Source organism: Abramis brama (genome assembly GCF_963993115.1).
Source record: "Abramis brama genome assembly, chromosome: 2".
NCBI classification, from domain to species: domain Eukaryota; kingdom Metazoa; phylum Chordata; class Actinopteri; order Cypriniformes; family Leuciscidae; genus Abramis; species Abramis brama.
Genome location: NC_139964.1, coordinates 43,561,900 through 43,586,677, shown reverse-complemented (window position 1 = coordinate 43,586,677; position 24,778 = coordinate 43,561,900). Strand labels below are relative to the sequence as shown.

Below are 24,778 nucleotides of genomic sequence, written 5' to 3'. Positions count from 1 at the left end.
AAGCAACATGAAAAATAATCATAAGATCGTGGAATGTGATCCTGTCTGAAAAAGGCATTGTTATATGATATTTTTGCCATATCGGACACCCATAAAACTGGTTATAAGACTTTTGTCAGTGTAATGAATGGATTAAGAAAACAAGAGTAGTAGCCTAAGGTCATAAAAGGATGAATTCCAAATTTTACCTTCATTTATATAGCCTAGCGCTTTTAACAATATTGTTTCAAAGCAGCTTTACAGTGATAACAGGAAATTACAGTAACAGAGATTGTTTTGGCTTTACAACAGCTCTAGAATAAAGTTATTGTCCAGCTAAAGTTAGTTTTGATTGATTGATTCACTTCTGTCGTGAAGATCATTAGTTATTAAGTTAGGGGCCGCTTACACGACACCGTTCTAACAGAATAATTGTATTCAAAACATAAAATAAATAAAAATAATGTAGATTTCTCATAACCTGCTGCTGTGAAACCCATCTCACTACCAGGGTTAGGCAAAATGCTGACATTTAAAACTCACATTCATTCATGAGGAATTTGAATTGAAATGACAGGAAGAGGTATTGCAGTTCAAATAACATCAAGTCACTCAGCAGAAGAATTTCATTAGACCGACACAAGTTTTGCAACAAAATATTCAATTGCACCAATAATTTTGCTTACATATTCCCTGATAAGTAGAATACAGTGTTTGATTAGACACACAGTATTTCTCTCAACTGCTTAATACTGTCAAATTAACACAGATAGAGCTCAATGTCCATCACATTGTTTTCAGATAATATTTATAAAAACAAAAATAATAGATATTCATTATCAAATACAGAATCTATAAACTAATATATGAAGCAAATTGGAGCATTCTAAAAAAAAATTGTTTTCCCTCAATCGTGATGCATAAAATTAAATGTTAATTTATGTGATGAATTAATTAATGGGATATAATGAAGTGCACTACTGTTCAAAAGTTTGGGGTCACTAAGATTTGTAATATTTTTTAAAAGAAGTCTCTTATACTCAAGGCTGCATTCATTTGATCCAGTAAAAACAGCAAGCAGTCATTTATTCTTGTGATGTCAAAGCTGCATTTTCAGCAGTCATTACTCCAGGCTTTAGTCTTACTCAGTTGTGCTGCTTAATAGTTTTGTGGAAAACATGGAAGATCTTTTTTCAGGATTCTTTGATGAAAGTTCAAAAGAACAGCATTTATTTAAAATAGAAATCTTTTGTCACATTATGAGTGACTTTACTTTCACTTTTGATCCATTTTGTGCTTCCTTGCTGAATAAAAGTATTAATTTCTCTTTCAAAAAAACCTTTTGAACTGTAGTGTATAAATTAAATACAACATTGTATTTGAGACGTATTTTAATTATTTAAGCTGTGTGATAACTTGTTTATGTGTAATTTACACAGAAAAATGAAATGTAATGAAATTAGATACACACTCAATCATTCCCATTACGTCATTCAGTATAAATGGTATTTTCTCAAACTCAAAACAAATTCAGGAAATGAACTCGAATTGAATTAGCATTTCAGTTCAACTCTGAATGGTGCACAACCTCACTACAAATGCTGGTACAATTACTGAGCGCCAGTCTGTCTCCTTATGACAGGAAATAGTAAATCAGACAACCCGCAACACACACATACCCACCCATTGAGAAAGACCTCCCAGAGATCAAAGCTCCAAAACAGGGCTGGGCTATACGGGCAAAAATATTAGCATGATATTTTTTTCCATATCATACGATATCGATATTAATCACAATATTCATTTACATACCATTAATGCGGAAGGAAATGCTTTCCACATATTTGTTAGTCCTTGACAATGAATGCAAACATGTAAACTTGTTTGTTCACAATTAAACTCCACAGAGTAGCTACCTTTTAATTTAGGGCCCCATGAAATCCATTTTATATTTCCCTAAATTCTGTGTTTTCCATTTTATTTTTTGGGGGATTGTGTGTTTGATGATTTAATACAAATGTATATAAACTTTAACAATTTAATTTAGCTTTCACAATGGAATCAAATGAAAATATAACAATTTACAACAAAACGTATTTTTATTTTTTGTCAAATAAGATGCTGCACAACAGAACTGTATACATTTAAAACGAATAAAAAAATATCTTGGTTGTGTGACATTTCTCAGAAATAAGAATATTATTATTAATTTGAGAAGTACATTTTAGTATAGGCTACAGTAGTGATATATATATACTGTCAATCAAGTTAAAACTGACTTATTTTGACGGTTTGTCGTGAAGATCTTTCCGTTTCAGTGTATTTGACGGTAGTTTTTCTCAAATGAAACAGTGAAAAGCTTGTGAAGTGACTCAAAGTAGCTCTGGAGATGAAGTTCATGTGCTCATGCCCTCATATATTGAGACGGCAGACGCTGAAAACACAGTGAGCGCCACATGCATGTGAGTTTGTGTATCAGATGAAACCGCTCCGTTCTTTCACACAGAGACACACAGAAATCACTTATTAGCAACATTCACTGACTGGCTGTTGTCAGATTTATTTCTGCTGTGTGATAGGCTGTTAGATTAATCCATATCAAGTAAAAATGTCCAGTTCTTATTGTTATTGATGTAAATTTGACCACAATCTCGATATGATATCATTTATCGCCCAGCCTTACTCCAAAATAAGATCCCCGGAGACCAGAAATCATCCAAACCCCAAAACACTTCTTCCACCACACACATACATTTAAGATACATAAAACAATGCACAGCAGACCGTCAAACCCATCTTTTACAACTGCCACCTAAACTCTGATGATGTTTGATTCATTCATTGTGACTAGTACTGCCATTTAAATACAAACAGATCCATTAACCTATTATCCCACAGGGAGAAAATCCCCACGTTCACAGACTTTAGAAATTTAAATTAGCTAATGGTGTAGCAAATTAGCTCAAAATAAATAATAATCAATCATAACTTGTAATAATTAATTATGAATATTTTGATCAGTTAATATAATTAATTTAATGTAGTAAAATTAATATTACAATCAATCAACCTGTTCGTCCCGTGAACACTCAGTGATAATTGTTTATTAATTCTAAGAAATGTTCATTTCCGGGGAAGGGAACTGTACAGTACTACTAAGAGCCTGTAGTCACAATCTAAATCGTAAAATAAACTTTGTTGCAAGCAGAGAATCAGAACGTATTGTGCACAGGTTTTATTAACTAAAATCACAAACATACCTATATCTAAACACACAACATACAATCACACATACTTGGGTAAAATGGTAAGTGACAGAATGAAACCGGAAGCAGGAAATGGAACTATGGAAAAGATCCATTTAACTATGAAAAATACCATCAGCTTATCATTTTCAGAGCACCTCATTAAATGTATACATGCATGGCCTTTGCAGTGAAAACATTTTGTGAAGTTCCCGAAGAGGGATTTTGATGGTTCCATGAGTCGTAATCGATTTCTTCGGCATTGAATGAAGAAATGTTGATGAACTTGAATGGTTTGTTTGACTCTGTTCTGGTTGAAGGTTTTCTCTCTCTTAATGAGTATGTGGCTGGAGCGCAGATGTTGGCTTGCCAGACCTGGGCCGGAGAGGCCACACAGGGCAACCAGGAGAAGGGAGAAAGTCGGAAGAGTTTAAGGTTGGAGTTGCGATGGACTTCTTCTGCATTGAATAAAGAAGTTGTGCCAAACTCCTGATGTTGTCCTTGATTCTGTTGTGGTTGAGGGACTTCCCTCTCTCCTGAATGACCACATGGCTGGTTGTGAGGCAAGGCCTGCTGCCCTGGGGTCTGGGGCCTGGTGCGGCCCCGCAGGACAGCAACCCGAATGTACAAGAGAAGGCCAAGAGAGAGAAGGGCTTGTGTAGAGGCCATTTAAAAGATTAAAACATTTTGCCAACATGAGGTCCTGTGTCACTGCCAGTCTTTTTACATCAGTGCAAAACTAGGGCACGCAGATTAGGACAACTATTCATCAGCATGCATTGATTAATTCTATGTTGTAAAAAAAACAATTTGGTGCGACCAAATCATGTGCTGGTGCGACCAACTGAGAAAGTTGGTAGCACCAGTGCAACCAGTGGAAAAGTTAGTCTGGAGCCCTGCAATGTGCACTAAAGTGTGAGTCATTAAATGAGGATTAATTAGATAGGAGACATGATATAGGTGGGGTTGCATTAACTAGTTCTCTCATAAAATACAAAGACATAATAGTATCAAAAGACACTACACAAGACAGTAAATCATTCACACAGTGTCCTGGAGTGCATGTTCATTTATAGATCAGTTCGTCCATAAATTAATGCAGGAAAGTCTGTTTTAAGGGCTCTGGGTCTTTTCTATGGCCTCTGCTTTTTCCACGTGACCACATTTTTAACAGCAATAAAACCAACTTATCTGATCGTAGTCATGGTAACCAATACCCTTCTTGCCCTTGTTGGGGGGATGGGACCATAGATCCCAGAGTAAGTTTTAAAGATTATTTGTTAAATATAACAAATAATTGTGTCTGATTTGTCTCAGTCGTTACATGGGATCATTTGATGATACAGAACGGGAGATTTATGACTTAAAGGGTTGTTTGAAAGTCTGTGTGTGTGTGTGTGTGTGTGTGTGTGTGTGTGTGTCTGTGTGTCTGTGTCTGTGTGTCTGTGTGTGTGTGTGTGTGTGTGTGTGTGTGTGTGTGTGTGTGTGTGTGTGTTAGCCATACGAGAGAAGTTGAAGATGGGGTTAAACACCAGCTGGCAAGACCTGGCGACTGGTCCAACATACACACACACACACATTCACAGGGGACTTTTATCAGCTGCTAGGAACACAGTTACTATTGTTTGAGGCCAAGTGTTCGCTCAGGCATAAGTCCCGGAGCAAACATTCTCAGCTGATGTCCATTTATTGACAATCGTAATGCTACAAATGCAACATCAGCTAAGTGACGTGCTGGATTGGGTGTGATAGCTTCTTCATGACTTTAGGACTTTTTATCCACAAACGACGACTTCATATACAGTACATCATGACCAAGACCGCCAGCAGCCTGGCATGTGACCAGGTTCTTATAGCACACACAAGCATACTAATCAATTCAGTTAGTATACATTGCAAGGAGGGATTATGAACTGGACCAATGGGGATGTTTTCCGGGGGTCTCTGACCGCCTGGGGTAACTAACTAGTGCTGAAGTGATTGACAGCTTCAGTGATTATAAAGGGAGTGCTCTTTGCTCGCTTCCTGTTTATAACTAATTCACGATTTAAATAAAAGCTGCTAGTTACACACTGAAATGTTTCTAATAGGTTTGTTTTTAATTAAATAAAAAAAGATTTTAAGATGTATTAATTAGATTAATTCATAAGAAAAAAAAAGTAGATCAAGAATCATTTTGGAATCGGATCATTACTCTCTGAATCGGGATCGGATCGTGAGGTGCTTAAAGATTCCCACCCCAACTTTGGTATTCAATAGCTGCATCGTTTTAATTGTACTTGTGTTTATATATGATGTTTATATTGGCTGGTTACTGAAAGCAAACTAGTTTTTAGACACACATTCAGATGTGCCCCAAAGCGGAGAACATCTAGCATTTTGAGATTGAGCAGAGTTCTCTCGCTGCAGTGGACACGTACCATTAACACAGAATGGGTAATTAACAGAATAGAAAAAGATTGATGGTGTCTCAAGATGCGTTTTTAAAAGTTGGAGTACTTTTACTTTGACAAGCCATCTTAATGCTTAATCCAGTGCACTGCACTCTACATTTCCAACAGATGAACACTCTAAAGAATATAATGCCAAACATATGATACACTACAAGGTATAACCAGCTGCATTTTTTCTGTAGTCTGAATTAACACTAGGCAATAAGGGCAATAAATGACAGGTTCATTAAAAGCCTGGACATTAAGTGAGATTCACTTCAATCAAAAGGGATGAGCCAAGCCACACATTCACACAGACTTGTTCAAAGTAGGTGTGTGTGCCAATCAGTTGAAGCAGGGTCATAGGAATAAACAACAAGACTCACTATCAATCACCAGTGAATGTAACAGGTTGATAACAGCACTTGCAGGCCAAATGACATCACCAGCTATAAGAAGATCACTAGGGCTACATCACCTCAACTAACAGGGTCAGATGAGTGTCAGTTACTGTTCTGACATCACTTGTTTGGGTCACATCATCACATATCAAACTGTAAAGTGTGGTAACATGTACAATAGCTTTGAGAACTTTAAGAATCAGTTTCTATAATGTTCTTTTGAAAAGTATATTCATCAAATAACTGATTTTAAAAAAAAATGTATCACATGTTCAACAAAAATATTAAGCTGTTTTCAACACTGACAGTAAGTAGCCTATTTCTTGCACCAAATCAGCATTTTAGAATGATTTCTGAAGGATCATGTGACACTGAAGACTGGAGTAATGGCTTCTGAAAATTCAGCTTTGCCATCACAGGAATAAATTATATTTTAAATGACATTAAAATATAAAACAAGAAAAGCTTTTTTTTTTTTACATTGTAATAATATTTCACAGTATTCGTTTTTACTATATTTTTGGTCAAATAAATGCAGCTTTGGTGAGTGTGGTGAGCAGGACGAGGCCGAGGGCCCTGAGAGAGCGGCACGAGGCCGGTGGCGTAATTACTGATGAGCGACACCTGCGCGACGCACCGGTCTCGTATCTCTCACGGAGGAGCGGAAGCATAAAGGGGGAGCGACGACAGAGGAGAGCGAGAGAGGACATGCCTGAATTTGTGTTGTGTTTTGTTTTATTGTGACAGCAGTCGTCCGTGAGGGGCTGCTGTCTTTTACTTTAGTTTTGTATTTGTTTTATTTGTATCATTAAAATGTGTTTGAATGTTCGCCGGTTCCCGCCTCCTTCTTCCTACATTTAACCTCATTACAGTGAGCATTAGGAAGTTTTTCAAAAATCTTACAGACCCCAAAACTTTGAATGACACATTTTTTTTTAGGTTACTTCATAAAATGTTTAGGTTTCAATTTTTTTGTTTTCTCCCTTAAGCCATAATGCACCCTCCTTTTCATACACAATACAAAACTGCATAGGACTGACATGACCATTACATTTTGACTGACTTAACTTTGTTTTTGTCAGAATAAGTCATGGTAAGTCATTAATTGACAATGAATTTGCAATCATACAGTAAATTGTAGGATTTCTTTAAGGCTGTGTAAAAAACAGCACAGGGTTAGAATGACATGACTTATAATAATATTAAAAACAATAAATGTTTAAAATCCACTTTCCATTCACAACATTTTGCTTATAATAATAATAATTATAATTATATATTTTTTGTTGTAGTTGTTGTAATTAATATTTTAAAATTAGTAATACATGTCTGTCTAAAATTGCTCCCTTCACTGATCACTTCATTGACAAGGTTTACTTATACTTAACATGAGTATGACTGTTAACTCTCTGAGATACTGAAAGATGAAGTAATTTACCTTACTTTGTCCACACTTTTGCTGAGACTGATGCAAACATTAACTGTGCTAACTAAACATGCCAGCGCTGCCAGAGATCATATTTACACAAAACCCTGCTCTTCCAGTTCGGCAGACATGCTGAGACTCCTGTCAAATTCCACCACTTTAAATACGCACCAGCGACACACCTCTTTACAGTGAATGCAAGAGGTGACACACTCACAGAATGTAACAATGTGACTATCCAGACACCACCTCTGACAAGAGACGACAAGACAAAAGACAAGAGACTGGCAAGAGACACCAATCTGCCATGAGAGTTGTTCCACCAGCCACGTGGTTTTGGTGTCACCGATCAACGTTAATCACACAATAGAGGGTTCAGGACCAGATAAGTGCCAGGACGGCTCTCCACCCATGTGTTTCTGAGAAGCAAGGAAAACTTGATCTATTGTAATGAGTCACAGGGTAAGCCTAACCAGTTGCACAACTATTGTCAAAGCACATCAGGGCCATGACAAGAGAAAAGGCAAGACAGCAACTGTATAAAATCTTCTGAAACTAATGAACCAAAACATCCATGTACATGACACGTCATTTATGACCTGAGACCATCAATGCTAATCCAAATGCAACAAGACAAAGGCTACAGGACACACACAGACCCAGTACATTTGAGGGCTTTGGTTTTAGTGATCTGGACCTCAGGCCCTAAATGATCCTCAGTACCCAGCAAGCAATTTTGCGTTTAAAAGACGTCTAATAGCCGTCCAAACACAGCCCTGACGTCTAGGCTAATACCAGGCAAAATTTGGGCTGTCAGGGAATTTAAAGGGCCCCTATTATGGATTTTTGAAAATGACCTTTCATGTAGTGTGTAACATAGCTTTAAGTGAATGAAAACATTCTGTAAAGTTTTAAATCTGAAAGTGCACCGTATATAAAGTTATTGTCTTTCAAAAGTAAGAGTCGACTCTGAGTCACTGAAATGAATTGTTTTTCAAATGAGTCATCAGCCGTTTCATTGTGACGTCAAGACGAAACATTACCATATTGTACGCCCATTTATTGCGCGCAGACACCAGGGAAAACTTGCACCTCAAACCTGCAGCTGATTCCTGTGGATACTGGACAGCATCATGTCGAGAAGACGCTGTGCTCTATAATGTGAAGGTAAAGCCAGTTTTTTACACTGCATGGATGAGCATGTGAAGAATCAGTGGTTAAAATTCATCTTTACCACGATACCACAGCAGTATAATCCTAAACTTTTGCTGTGTTCCCTTTATATTACTGACGACTGCTTCTCAAATCTCGGAGTTCAATGCAGGATTCACAAACCGCTTGCTCTTGAAAGATGATGTTCAAAATACTTAGTTTTGAGTTTTATATTATGTAGGTCCCCTGCTAACTGGCTAACTCACATTATTACTGTCTAACTGAAATACTTCTGCTGATCAGTTGTGGGCCACTATTACCTAAAACTGTGTCTATTAATGCAGATCGTCTGACGTTTGACGAAAGATTAAGCATGGAGCAAGATTTGTTTTACCAACATTTATGTTACATCAGTCATTCACGCTAGAGCTCGGCTAATGTATGCACTGTTATTGATACAGTTTCCACATGTTCACCGCAATATATTACAAAAATACTCTGTAAATAAATTGGTACAAGTAAAATAATCGGTTTGTTAATGGACATGCATTTGTTAATGCTGATGGAGAGGAATTACAGTTGCAACATCCCATAATGTACCTCAAACTGAGTAGTGTATCACTGAGAAACGTCCTGCTCGAGTCGTCCTTGCGATGGAGGTTCGGGTTGAACAGTTCTTCCAGTGTTTCATCATCAGACTCGCGCTCACATTGATATGGTAAAATTGACGTCATTGTTCGTTACTGTGTTTAGTTTACGGTGTAGGAAGCCTCAGGACAAGCAGAGCTGACGTTGTTATAGCAATGGGCATTTTTTTGTTTTCGCAGACTGAGCTGTCAATCAGAGCAGAGTAGCTCGCAGAAAGGAGGGATTTAGAGAGACTGATTCATCTGACGAGTCGTTTGAGAATCATTGAAAAATGTGGTAATGTGCAAATGTATGAGGAAATTAAACAGTTTTTTGACTTTTGATGCATGTAAACCTGTTGTAGGAGACTCCAAAACAACATTAGGAAACTTTAATAGCATAATAGGGGCCCTTTAATAGACGTCTAAACCAGCCCAAGAATAGACTAGTCATCAATTAGATAACATGTCAAAGAAATAAAACCAAACACCTTGTAATCACTGTTGACTTTGCTTACATGATGGAATATCATACATCTCGCAAGTTATTTTGGCAAAACGTCATGTAACCAAATTCAAGGTTATTTTGTCTAGAAGTGGATTATTCATAGGCGGACTATATCAAGTCTATAGTTAACTTGAGACAGTGAAATGACCGCTTTTGCTTGCTGGGTAGAGATGCTAAAAGTAACAAGTTACTTTTGTTAATTATAAAACATCTTATTTTTATAATGAACAGGCTGCCATGTCAAGTTAGCAATGGTATTTGTGTGCATGCAAGGCGATCTGCGTAATAACAGTGGAAACCACTTAAAATACTACTTTATGGTCAGATAAGAGTAAAACATCATTTGAAACTGTAAAGGGTTTACTTTTATTTGTGTACACTTACAATAAAAACAAAATGTGTTTTTATAAAATCAAGAAAACAAACATATAGGCATAGGCTACTACTTGTTGCACAGTTTTTTTCTTTCATTTTGATAATCTGTTAATTATTTAAATGATATATATATTTCACATATTTCTTCCTTTTATATATATATATATATAATTTTAATTTGTTTATCTCCATTCATAGAAACGCTGCAGGTGTGATATGTGACTCCTCATGCTCTGTTTAAGCTGCTATTAGCACATGTAAAACTAAACCCCTGGAAAAATGATGGGTAACAGGGTATAATGGGTAATGATGGGTATAATTCATTATAATTTAATTTAATTCTAATTTAACAATCTTGTCGGTTAAAGTTTAATGATCGGTTAACAAGTTTCGGGTGTCAGGAAACTCCCCGAAATTATAAATAAATCTGGAATAACCATTTCGAAATAAGCACAACAATCTAGAGTCTAGAATCTGCTGAACTCCTGCAGGTAGATGTAGGATATGTTTGAGGACCTGGGACCCTGAAGTGGCAGTGGCTCCCGCACGTTTAAAGAAACGTCTAAGCTGAATTAACCCGATTTCCCACTTCGTCTCTTAATCACTTAAGCACATAAGCGCCCTGAAAGTGTGCAAAGTGTCAGAGCCATAAAAAGAGAACAAGTGCATTTCCCACTGGGACAAAATATATAGAAGATAAGAAATATTAGATATTAGAATGACCAATCTTGGACTACAACTGTATACCAAGTGAATTAAGATTTTATATTGAAAGGTCTCTAGCCAAGCACTGTGCATAATCTCCCTCAGTGCTTTGTTGTGTAGAAAAATAATTTTACCTCCTCAGCTGAAATGATACCTCACCTTAATCAGATCTGCAGTATCTAGCCATCTAGACTAGCAGAATCACATCTGAAGGTCTCAATCAGATCACAATCGGCTCTGTGTGGAACCCCCTGAAGTGAACAGGGTCAATTCTGTCCTATTGCTGATCTCAGTCAGAGCTACTGACACTGGGATAAAAGCTAATGCACTACTGACCCGTTAATGCATTGAGTGATCCATGTGAACCTTCACCTCAGCTCATTAGATGGATCTATAGTAGTCAAGCCTGAACTTCTATTTCACTGTGTGAACCAACCACTTGAAGGTCTTGGGAAGATTTGCTTTAGACATCAGAAATATTGTCCGAGTCCTTCTAATGTTACCTAATTAATACTGTGCATGCTCGGTTTGAAAAACCTACTGAGCTGCCCAGAGAAACAACATTTGAAATGTAACCCTATCTATTTTCTAAATCCATGTTCAGGGTTTAAAATGTACACCCGCCAAATGTGGGTGAAAATTAACCAAGGCAGGTAACGCATCTAGTTTTGTTTTATTTTCATCACTAGCCAAATTGGCTAGCCAAAATGTCCTCCTAAAAGGAGGCTCCAACATTTGCAAAACAAGGCACATACTAGACGTGTCATGTCTTTAAAATTTGGATACATTATTTTATTTAGCTCTACTCTGCTTCTGTTGACGACGCCCTCCTAAAACTCCAGAGGCTGTTCAAAATCCTGCCATGCCACTCATATAGTTTTCCATTAAATTACATTTCTAACGATTTCGGACAAATGTTGGAATGTATTGTCTTCACACAAGGCTGTATGATGATGCAATCGCTACTAACCGAGTTAAGGACCTATCAGCCTGCGCCATCTAGAGTTACATGCCAGAACTTGGTATTTTCATTGCGACCACAAGGCGACATAGGTGCACTCCCAACTCAAAGGGTGTTCCTAAGGGTGAGCAACTGAATATCACTGACTTCAAAGATAGGCCTACCTTGTTTTCGCAAATTTATAAAGGCTGATTTATACTTCTGCATCGGACGTACGGCGTAAGCTGCATGTCGGTTTTCCTTTATACTTCTTTGTCGTTATCCACGTCGACATGCAATTACACATGCAGACGGCTAGACGGTGGGCAGTGTCCACACGCATGTTGATGGTGTAACCCACAGTATCAAGGCAAAAGCCGAAGAAGAAGCAGCTTGTTGTGCATGTTGTCGGGGAAGCAGCAGCAGTGATGGCAGCAAATAGACAGCAGCGTTTGTTGCAGCTTGAGTTGTTAAATACCGAATAACAGAATTGACGCGTCGTTACATTTTTGGAGAGGTACACATCCGGCTACGCCATAGGCTACACGTGCTACACAGAGCCAACGATGTAGCTATGGCGTAGGTTTGACGCAGAAGTATAAATCAGCCTTCAGGCATCATTGCATGTATCCTTTGCAGAAAAAGGAGATCCCAGAGTGCACTGCAGTGAGCTTGGTGAAAAAATATATTCAAGATGTCGAACAAAGCGAGAGAAATGTCTTTATTAAATAACCTTAGATTTCATTCTGTACTGAAAAGTAGTTCAGTCAGTGTCATTAAAAATGTATTATTTGACCCAATATTTGTATGTGCCCTGTATTTTTATGCTACAATATAGAACCAAATTTAGCTAGACATGCTGACTTTTCCTGTTTGGAGCTTCTGCTAATGTAGAGAATTCCAGAAAACAAACTTATGAAGTTCCATGATGGTTAGGATGCCTTCCTAGAAGTCAGTAGGTAGAGATGCTGCACACTAGGTTTTTCTAACAGAGCTAGTCTTATGACTTAATTATGCAAAAAAGAAAGTAAAAAAGCTACCTGGATCCACTTAAGATTTCACCGGTGTCTGCATGTGTCAAGCAGAATGGTGTTTTGGCATTGTTGCCTGCCTTTATACTATCATTTACTGTCGACATGGTTTTAATTCTGAAACCCCTGTTGTTGTTTCTTTATTGAATATGAAAGAGTATATAGAATATAACCACTCTTCCTCTCTTCACATTCCAGTTACACCTGGACATCGCTTGCCACATTAACATTCAACATGCACTATTTTAGCACAACAGTATCCTGCTGCCCCCAGTGGCTAATCCATTAGCATTCTGCATAGCTCAGTCAATTATTTATTTATGAGTTGTGCTGTGTGTATTAGCATTCTCATGTCCTCTACAGCAGGAATTAGTGTTTAAGAGTAAACAGCATTAATTAGCATTCTTGACAAAGTGAGTACACACAATGCATTAGCTATTTCTAAAACACAACACAGCAGGATTTTTGGCTAGCTGAGACAAATAGCAGGTGCTGCAATTCAGTTTAGTGAGAAATTCTTAGATTATATTATATTGTAGACCTGCATGATTCTGGATGAATTGATGATGATTTTTTTTGTTTTAAATAGAGATCACAATTCTCCCAAGATTCTGAACAGACAACTAACAAAATAACAAGTAATTTACTAGAGGTTCTGACAAAATGTCAATTTCTGCAGTCTATTTAAAAATTTTCATAAATTTGAATGAATTATTTTTTTTTAAACTTTTTTTTTAAATTTGAATGAATTTTTTTTTTTTTTTTTTTGGTTTAAATGAACGATTCAATGATAAATACCTCACTCATCTCATTACTGGATGAATCAGCTTTTCTGAATGAATCTCTTAGCCTTGAATGAATGATTCAATGACAAACATTTTTAACAGTCACTTGTCGCCACCTAGTAGCGTTGTACTAACCCATGTGATAATGAGCTGATGAGTTGAATCAGGTGTGTTTGATTAGGGAGACAAAGAAAAACGTGCAGTGTTGGTGGTCCTCCAGGACAGGTTTGGGAACCACTGGTCTATACAATCATTATTTGAAGAGCCAAGTTACTTTCAAAAGGTGATTTGATCACTTCCGTAAACAGTGTTTATATCCAAAGTTTTTTTTATTCCAGTACGTCCACTGTAATTTTTTGGAATATTAATAACATGGAAATTACGATGCTGTGTGGTTGAAAAGACAAAGCTTTTTCATACCTTGATAGCCTAACTTTCAGCAGTAGCGCAAACGCAGATTTGAATGTTCCGGTGTGATTTTGTCAAAGGTTTATTACATGGCCAAATCGTTGTCATTTATGGATTGAGATTGTGCGGGTGTTCTATTGTAGACTATACATTTTCTAAACTCACTCTTAAAATAAAGGTCCGAAAAGGGTCTTGTTGCAGTGATCCCATAGAAGAACCATTTGTGGTTCCCCAAAAAAACTTTCAGTAAAACATCCTTAAAAGATCCATTTGTGTTTTCTTAGTTTGAATAACATTTTATAATCTAAAAACCTTTGTGCATGGAAAAGGTTCCATGGATGTTAAAGGTTCTCCATATAACCATCAATGCCAATAAATAACCTTTATTTTTAAGAATGTTTTCTTTCTTTCTTTCTTTCTTTCTTTCTTTCTTTCTTTCTTCCTTCCTTCTGTGGAACATACAGTGAAAGAAGATATTTTGATAAATATGTTTTCTTGTTGTTGTTGTTGTCGTCCATTCAGTGGATGTTAATGGTAATCACACTGTTTGGTTGCCAACATTCTTAAAAAATATTATTTTGTGTTCCACAAAACAAAGAAAGTCATTCAGGTTTGGAACAACATGAGGTGGAGTAAATGACAGAATTTTTTGATGAACTGTTCTTTTAATCTAAAAGCTGGTTCACACTGTTGACACAAATGTCAACATTTTGAATGTTCTAAGGGATTGATGTTGGATTTACAATGTTGTGAAACACAACTGCCATTATCACACTGCCCCCACAAACACTAGCAGATTTAACATAGCCTACTAATCCAACAACTGAATGTCTGTTACTTCAGTGTGTGAAACACATGTAGAGTCAGTGGGGAGTCTGGGGACATGTCCCTAGTATCAACTTTTAGAAAGTGCATCCATTTGTGGCAGCAGTGTGCGGGGCAGCGTTCCATGCCAAATAACATTAGAGATTGTGAACCCCCTATGTCACTTATGACCAGGTCGGCCACTGATTAGTTGGAAGGATAATAGCCTACTTATTGTAGCAAATTGTAGATGTTTTTAACACACAATGGGGAGATTCAGAGTACAATAATGACATATCAGGAAGGAATAGGAACAGGAAATGAGAACCGTTGGGGGAATAATACCATTTTGCCAATATTAAAAGACTTACTGCCAATCAAATGTCATTTTCTTTACACCAACATTCTGAATATAATCAAGGTCTATGTGGCTCATTGATTTAATCACAAGTTTGCTTTAAAACCTTTAATCTATATAAATTATAATCTATAAATTCAGATTTTCTGAACTTTCCTGTTGCACAAACAGTAGAGCATAACAATGCAAAGTTCATGGGTTTGAATTCCAAAGAATGTACACTTTGAACCAGTGTTGTCAAAAATACTAATTTTACACAGTATCGATAGACTGATACCAGCTATGCCTTCTTGCACTCTCTTCTGTCAGACAGCGAGTTAACACCTCCTCTGCCTGATTCGTCTCATTCATTCCGGTTAAATAGTGTTGGTGTGATAGGGCATGAATTTCACCACAGGATAGCAGGTATTGGTCATTATTTTACTCATTCCAGCAGGTTCTACGCTCATATCCAAAGTGCACTCACATAAATCCTCCTCTCAAACAGCTCGAGAGTACCAAATTGAGTTCTTTTTCGTGGCTTATTGCACCTAAATGGTCAAATACATACAGAGTTCTGTCAAAATGCCCATCTTGGCCAGTGTACACGTAAACACAGTCAGTTAGGTCTAAAGTGAACGTAAACAGTTGGGAAAGAAAACACATGTTTAACAGTATATTGGATCCATGTATAAGCTCTTAAAGTGACAGCAGCCTAATAAACCTGCTGCTGTTTGTGTCATTAATGTTAATAAAAAAACGAAAGAAAAAGAGAAATCACTTGCTTCATCCCAATTCGCCTACTTATGGCGCTTTTCAACTACACAGTACCAGCTCGCCTCGACTCGACTCGGCTTTGTTTGGTTTTCCACTGTGTAAAAGTTGTACCTGTACCTGCTTCCAGGTACTTTTTATCGTACCACCTCCGGCGAGGTTCTAAGCGAGCTGAGGCGATACTAAAATGTGACGTGAAAACACGACAGACTGCTGATTGGTCAGAGAGAATCGTCACTATTCATTTTTATCCTGAATAAAAAACAGCAAAAACAAAAACATCCAAAAACAGCATACACTCGATTTCCTCCATTGTCCTGTGTGTGTGGGTAACGGGTGTGCCTCGCGTAGAAGGTTAAGTCACGGCAGTTTCCTGCGGCGTCGCTATGACGACCAGGTACTATTGTGGAGGTACTATCTGCAATGGAAAACGGAGTGAAAAGCGAGCCGAGCCGAGCCGAGGCGAGTCGAGTCAAGCTGGTACTGGTAATGGAAAAGCGCCGTTATACTGTCCTGAAAGTATGTACTGTTTTTGAGAAGAAAAAGTACATACTTTTGAGTGTGAAGCAGAAGAGAATGCAAGCTTTGGGACATAGCCTTCTACTTCGTCATAATTGCGTCTTTAACGGACGCTTTGTCGCTTAATAACATCCAACCCCCTGTCACTGTTTAAACTGCCCTGTCAAACATCTTGTCACAGTTAAAATCCTCCAAATTCAATTCCATTTAATTTCCTACCGTTTCGGAGAGAAATGTGAGATAAATCTGCCAGTTATGGATCTTTCATTTGGAGAACTCTCCTCATGTTTGCATAATGATGCATTTAAAAGTTAATGACCAAACGCGTTGTTATAAAAGTTCACTATGCTGTTTTTGATGAAATATAATGTGGATAACATTTAATAAATATATTTTTGTCAGGTTAGATGGGCTACTGATTATCAATCACTCAAACTCCTTTATCTTAACCGCTCTGCTTAACCGTCGGTCTCGCACATCTGTCATGTTTGCAGTTTTTTAACACTTTTTATTTGTGTTTGTAGTTCTAATCGAATCCTCGTCCACAGTGCAATGGGTTGTGGGCAATATTAGCCATTAGAGTGTGCATCGATCTGCACTTCGGATTCTAACCGGAAAAAGTAGACCATCAGGGTATCTTTGGAATACCTATTTCAGCATACTACGATTTGTGACACACTAATTCATATTCCGAATACTATTTAGGATGGATAGTATGCGAATTGGGACGCAGCAGCTCAGTGCTCTTGACTGAATAACTTTTGTAACTTTAATTGTAAGGTTCATTCTGTATTTAATTTTTACAATGAAGACTATCCAGTGTTATTTTACATTTGATTACTTTGTTCGATTTCTGTATTATTTATGCACCGTAATAGACCTACCTGAAAAATTTAAAGCTGTTTATTTAATTTGTATCCTTATTCTATTGTATTTATTTGTGTTATTGTTTATTTGTTCTTATTTTATTAATTGTTTTTTTCTTTTTTATTCAATTCAGTTCAAAGTTTGAAATCAAGCTTCCTTGTGCTGTGTGTAAGCTACTGCTTTGTAAAAACACAAATACAATGAGTGAGCAAACATTTAGGTGAGATAATTGTAATGGTAATTGATCAATGTTTATATCTGAATATAAGCCTAAATTAAAATCTGTTCATTATATAAAACGATCATGTCTCTTCAGAAGACTTAAATTAAACCACACGATTCATATGGATTACTGTTACAATGTGTCATGCACTTTTAGAAGCTTGAAAATACTGATTTCAATGGATGGACAAAAAATAAAATAAAAATATCTATATGGCAATTTTTCCCCGTGGTATCGAAAATGGAATTGAATATATATTTTTTGAAAAGTATTTTTTAAGGTACCGTATTGAAATTCCAGTTTTGTGACAATACTAGTATGAACTGGATAACTTGTATACCTTGAATGCAAAAGTTGCTTTGGATAAAAGTGTCTGCAAAGTGCATACATGTAAATGTCTAATTGGTGTGAACTAACCTGCATTTCATATAGGTAGTATATGTGCAAGTCTGTATTCACAGTCTTAACTTGTGTAAACAATGTAAATAATGCATAAAGGGTTCTGTGTAACATTCTGCAGTTATAGGATAAATCGGACAGATATCAATAAGAGCTGGTAACAGAGAGGAATACTAAAACATATGCCCCTCCTCCTAAGGATGCACTGCCAATTATATCCCACTTGGAACACATTCAAGATGTATGCGATGCAAATGAGGTTTGAGGACTCGCGTCCATATTTCAACATGTGAGAGGCATACTTTCTGTATAATTATTCAGCATGCCTGATTTGCATATGTATGAGTCTCCCATTCCGCACCCTCATTAAAAAACAAGACAGTGAAGACGGAAACTCTAAAACACACTAGACGCTGTGTGAAAAATGTGTGAAAAAAAGAGAACAACTACTGTTACCCATCTCTACCGGTCAAAAGTTTGGAATCATCAGGATTTTTTTATGTTTTCCAAAGAAGTCTCTTAAGCTCACAAATGCTGCAAGTATTTGACCAGAATACAGGAAAACTGTAAGTCTGGAATATTGTTACAATTTAAAACAACTGTTTTCTATTTTAAAATATAAAAAAAATAATATATATATTTTATTTATTCCCGTGATGTCAAAGCTGAATTACTCCAGACTTCACTGTCACATGAACATTCAAAAATCATTCTAATATGCTTATTTGGTGCTCAATAAATATTTCTTATTATTATCAATGTTGAAAACTGCTTAATATTTTGATATTTTGATTCTTTGATTAATAAAAAGTTCAAAAGAACAGTACTTATTTGAAATAGATTTTTCTGAATGTCTTTACTCTCACTTTTCATCAATTTAATGCATCCTTGATGAATACATTTTAAACCTTACTTACCCTAAACCTTTGAATAGTAGTGTATCATGGTTCCCACAAAAACAATTAAGCAGAAAAACTGTTTTCAACATTGATGAAGAAGAACACTGATCAGCTAAGAAATGTTTCTTGAGCATCAAATCGGCATACGAGAAGGATATCCGAAGGATCATGTGACACTACATATTGGAGTAATGATTCTGAAAAATCAGTTTTGCCATCATAGGAATAAATTACATTTTATATTAAAATCCAAAACAGTTTAAATTGTAATAATATGTCACAGTATTATTACTGCATTTTTGATCAAATAAACGCAGCCTTGTTGAGCACAAGAGACTTCTCTCAGAAACATTAAAAAACTATGAACGGAAGTGTATACAATACCTTTATCCGACTTGGTGCTGCTGGTCCAGTGATCATGAAGACAGAGTGACAGGACGAAAACTTTTTAGATAATGTTGTCATATAAGAGAAGAGTTTACCCAACAACTCTCCTTGTCTTCTCTAAGTCAGTTAGCACTGCCTTTGAACCACAGAAGAGGTGGCACTGAGTTCTAGATCTTCATCTCTACAGGAATCACAGATTCGGTCCAGAGCATCCACTCATTCATTGCCACTGAACCACCAAGATTCCTCCTTAAATGTGAAAAAGACAGAGTTCCACAGTTTGTGAAGTCAACGCTCTGTGTTCCACATTCTTGCCTTGTAAAAGCCCACGTACTCGAGCAATTCATGCATGGTGGAATCAGGACACAACGTGGCCAGAGTCTGAGCCATGTAGCGCTCTACCAGCAGACACGTCATCCTTTAATCTGAGGACTCTGGGATTATTAGACACAGGCAAGGCCTCTATTAAGTGTGGTTACAGCCCCCGCCCCCCAAACATATGCACACATTACCTATACTCAGCTCACTACAATCCTCCTGAGGGGGTAAAAAGAGACAATCCAGCACGTACACCATCCGTAGACAATGTCAAATTGCACACACACATTATATGCTTTTTATGGAGAAAAACAGTCTGATGATGATTTCCCCATTTGTATGTCAGTATTAAATGTGTTTTAATAATATCAGTATCGGATATAGATCTAACCTGGCCATCAGTTCACTGACTATCACGTGATTCACAAGAGGCTGAAGAAGCATTATCTCCATCACAACCTGATCCTCATCCTCTGACCCAGTGTGTGTGTGTGTGTGTATCCATATCCAGTAGCTCAGCATCTAAAAAGCTGACCTAGTGTGTGTGCGCGCGCATGTAATCATTTTATTTTGATAATATGTTTGACATTTCTGATTTATCATTTAGTGTTTTAATGTCATAAGAACAGCACAAGCGGTCAGTGATGGTGTCTTCTGTGGCAAAAAACACAACTTGCCCAATTCTGAGTAGGACATGACTGAAAGCTAAGACCTAAAGTTCAGTAAGAGTCAGGTGTTAATTCGCTAAGTGTTCAGTGAGTTTGTTTAGTAAAGAATTTGTTAACATTTTTCAAATGATATCTTGATCTCATAAGAGTAATTTCAATATTGCAGATTTGCGGAATTCAGTCATACATTTTTTTATTTATTGAATAACATGGAATGTTATGGAATTTAGCAAAATTTGATGAATAGATCAAAAAGACAGAAGACTGCATGTTCTGTGTCTCTGCATGAAAGAGTGACGCAGTTTTACACATATTCTCAAGCATGCGCGCTTGACGCTCGTGAAGTTTTTTTGCAATCTTATTATATAAGGACTTCATCTTCAGAGCTGCTCTGAGATTTCATCAGCGTTTCATTTGATTAAAAACTATCGTCAAATACATTACTATACAAAGTATATTACTATTGTACAGTAGAATGTTTATAATGTAATAATTACAACAACAATAACATACATTTTAAAATTTTTAAAGGTATATTACACAATATTACATCCATGTGTTCATTTATGCACAGTAAACCTCTTTTGTGCAGCACTGTTTTCCAAAAATTAAAGGAATTGTTCAATTTAATTTGATTAGATGTAAAAAAAAACATTATTAAATTGTTAGTTTTATACCTTCCCTTTGTTTACCATCACTTTTGATAATGCATTTGTAATAAATCAAATACAATTAAATCATTAAAACAGAATCCAGAAAAAAGACAACACAGAAAAAAATAAATAAAACACATTTCACTGTTTTTGTTAAAATGTTAATAATGTATTACATTTTTAAAGTTTTTTTTGTTTTTTAATTCAGTTGATCTGACATCCTTTCTGATTATTAAAATGTAATTAAACCACAAACAACAAAATCCAGTAAAATGATAGCAGATTTTTGTGAAAAAATTGAATAGCTATAACGGAATTTGGAAAAAAATGAAATGGACTTCGTGGGGCCCAATAGGAGTTATTTGTGATTTAGACTATCACACTGTGTAGTCAGATTTGTGAACAATGACTCCTGTACCGCAGGAATTAAATTACATTAAATTAAACGTAATAGTTATGAAGCTTAATTATGCACATGCCCTGTGGCTACAATCTGACAGTAACAGCAGGATATATTTATTATTAGCCTATATTCTTATTTAAATTCATAAAAAGATTTTACATACAGATACAGTATAGTTAGATTATTTCTTTTGTATAAAGCTTAATAATCAACTCTTCTATGCGTGCCTTACACATGCTACCAAACCTGTTGATCAGCTGACACCTAGGGCTGGGCGATATATCGCATGAGATTGTTATGCGCATCTCGCCATCACCTGCTTTCAGATGGAGCGGCAGTTACAACACAGTTCACTGACAAGCTGAGCCATATCGCATTAATTATCGCAGGCGATACGTCCGCGATAATTAATGCGATATGGCTCAGCTTGTCAGTGAACTACGGCACTGTGTAGTAAATGCCGCTTTCCATCTGAAAGCAGGTGATGGCGATTTACTACTAGGAACCGGCTTTACTGACGAGATGCGCATAACAATCTCACGCGATATATCGCCCAGCCCTACTGACACCTATAAGCAAACAGGGAGTGTTCCTCTCTTCACTTTCACAGCACGTCTTTATTTCTGCTTCCCAACCTTTCTCACAGTACTTATAGATCACAGTAAAATTTCCCAGTAAATTCCCTCTCCTGTCAGCCGGTCTCAGTGGGCTATTGTGTTGCTTTAGACTCCACTCACTCACACACTCCATCCATAACAAAAGCCCAACCGACCTGCCTATACCTCTACACTCTCCAGCTATAGGGTTACCATAGCAACTCCTGCACCATCCCCAAGTCATCAGCATTGCCTCAGCATAGGTATGGGGCAAAGGCTTTAAATGTGATTAAGTCAATGGGTGTTTAAAGAGAAAGAGACGCGGCTACAGAAACAGAGACTGTGAACACCAATGGACTATCAACACCATGCAGAATATCTAAAAACAAACACAAGTGCTTTCAATGGTTTCGCGCAACGAGAAGGACAGAGACAGTGAAAGGATGAATGGAGATGGGTTATTCGTTTAATCTCGAAATCTCTAAATACCCCCGTACTCCTTCTACTGGTGTAACAAAGCTCAGATAGTGTCTTCAGATAGAGTCCAGGCATGTCACAAGTACTGGCAATGCAAGAACACCGCTCACCTTCAACTGCCATTTAACTTTATTGCTATGACACATTTGTTAATTAAACAGGATATTCAACAGGATATTTAAGAAAAAAATGTTTAACCCTAACAACACCCTGCTGAAAAACCTGTTGTGCACAATCTATTACAAGCATTCTGACATCTGAAAGTTTATACCTTTGTTAGTAAGTGAATTGTGAAAAGTAAAATTCTAAAAACATCCCCCCCTTTGTAATGTGTTTGTTCAGTTTTGGTTTTGTTTCGACTGTGTTCTGTTCCTGTTTGCCTGTGTTCCCTTTGCTAGTTTGTCTCCATGGTTTTTGATTGAGTTATGCACGCTGTTCTGGTTACGTTAATTATATCTGTGTATTAAACCCGCTGTTCATTAACTTTCTTTGTCCGGTATCGTCAATGTTAATGAGGTTGTGTTAAGTTATTCTCCTGCGATTTTCTGAGTTTTATTAAAGACTGTTTTTGTTTCTCAACTCCTTCTTTGTGTACTTTATTACACCCACATGCAAGTGACACCCTTAAGTTGTTGTACACATCTCTTTTTGCTGTGAAATCTTTACTAATTCTTATAAAGTAAACGTAAGAATACATGTTATATTGTTAGTAGTAATAGTTCAAAATAGATATTACTGGAATGAAGCAACTTCGGATTACTTGACTATCCATACATCATGTTTAAATGAATTAAATATGATTCATCAGGCTGTTGAGGAACGTTTATTTGTACATCTCTCAGTCATCATTCTATTGCACTGCGTTATATTTTTTGTCCCCCACAATAAAAACGAAAGAGCTTTGATCTTGAAGGATTTAAATATCATCTTTCCAAGACATGTTATTGGGAGATAAAAGACAACTGATATTTATATGAATTTTATGCAAGTAGTCTGCTTCTCATCATTAATATAAAGATCTCATTGGGATTTTAAAAATCAATTTCAGGAGTGTTCAAATAAATGTCGCAATTACTCTGAAAATTGTGTTGTAGCAGAGGAAGAACATGTTATTAACAAGATGAGCAAGAAAAAGATTAGAAAAAGAAAGTGATTACACTCTATTTTATATGTCCTTGTTACAGTGTAATTATATTTTTTTCTAAATGACGTTTGGTTACAATTTTTATCACTCAACGTCTGTGATTTCATGTACCGATTCGGACAGGACCAACATCTCCGTGTTTATTACAAAGATGGGAGTGTGTGTTTTCTAGACGTGGCCATTAAAGAAGGTCATGTGCTGTGCATATGCATTACGTATGACATGTCCTAAGTTATTATTTAATTTAGTTTAATTTATTATAAAAACCCTATAACTTCATAAGTTTACAGAAGTGGCTAAACCCACATAGGTGAGCAGCGAAACAAGCATCGTATTCTAACCTCACATTGATATTAAGTGTATTCACAGTTTCATGCGATTTGTTCTATTTATTAATTTTATAATAAAAAAATGTTGTCGGATGTTTTTCGTCATTCATATCTAAATGAAATAAAAACATGCTGAAGATTGGTATGCAAACGGTAGCTCAGGTAGGTCAAAAAACACACAAGGAGAAGCGCTAGGATAATACAACATCAACATCATCACAGACATTCGCATTCCGATGGGATTAGATTTCTCAGTTCGGCGAAAAACTAAGTAATTTGCTCTGGAATTTTTACAGAGGTTGTGTGAGAAAAACACAGACATGGCAGATTCGGACAGGATTAAAATCGCAAAGTACGTCTTCTCTAACGTGCCCCTGGAAAACTAGTCCCGTCTGAATAAGGCTAAGGAGGACACTGTAAAATAACGTAACCCAAAACATGAATCGGGCACAATAAGACAAGGAACATGAATTAAGAATTTATGAATTTACTTTAAAACCACAATTAAATCCACATACCACAGACAAATGTGACAAAAATGTGTAACTTGTGTGTAAAAAAAAGTATCATACAGTGATGACTATAATACATAAACTAAAATAATTACTAATACTGACCATCCCATATATTAGTTACTTCATGTTACCAATATAAAATAACACTGTCATATATTATAACAGTTATTTCATGTTACCAATACAAAATTACTCTACGTTTCTTACGCTCTCATCTGCTGTTCTAATCATGATACCTACATTCAACATGTGTTCTGTGACAGGATTCCTGTGCATCAGATGACACAGGGTGACAGAACTGAAGTCGTGTTCATAGTGCGGCATCCGATCTGCTCAGCTCTGGTTACTCTCACTCACTCACACACACACACACACACACACACACGCACACACACACACACACGGGGTGGCTTGGCCCACTTCCACTGACTGTAGTAGCGCTTTCTCCATACC

The 24,778-nt window shown here is 36.7% G+C and overlaps 1 protein-coding gene across 7 annotated transcripts in view; it reads right to left on the bottom strand.

Moving 5' to 3' along the window:
• The window catches only part of igf2bp2b (insulin-like growth factor 2 mRNA binding protein 2b), a 44,275-nt gene that overhangs the window by 15,414 nt on the left and 4,083 nt on the right, over positions 1–24,778 (bottom strand). For 2 of the 7 annotated variants that reach the window (XM_084107024.1, XM_084107026.1), the window contains exon 1: positions 19,220–19,664. The exons of the other annotated variants lie outside the window; for them this stretch is intronic. The gene's annotated coding sequence lies outside the window, so the exon portion shown is untranslated. Of the gene's footprint in view, positions 1–19,219; positions 19,665–24,778 lie in introns of those variants that run through there. 7 annotated transcript variants of the gene reach the window in all.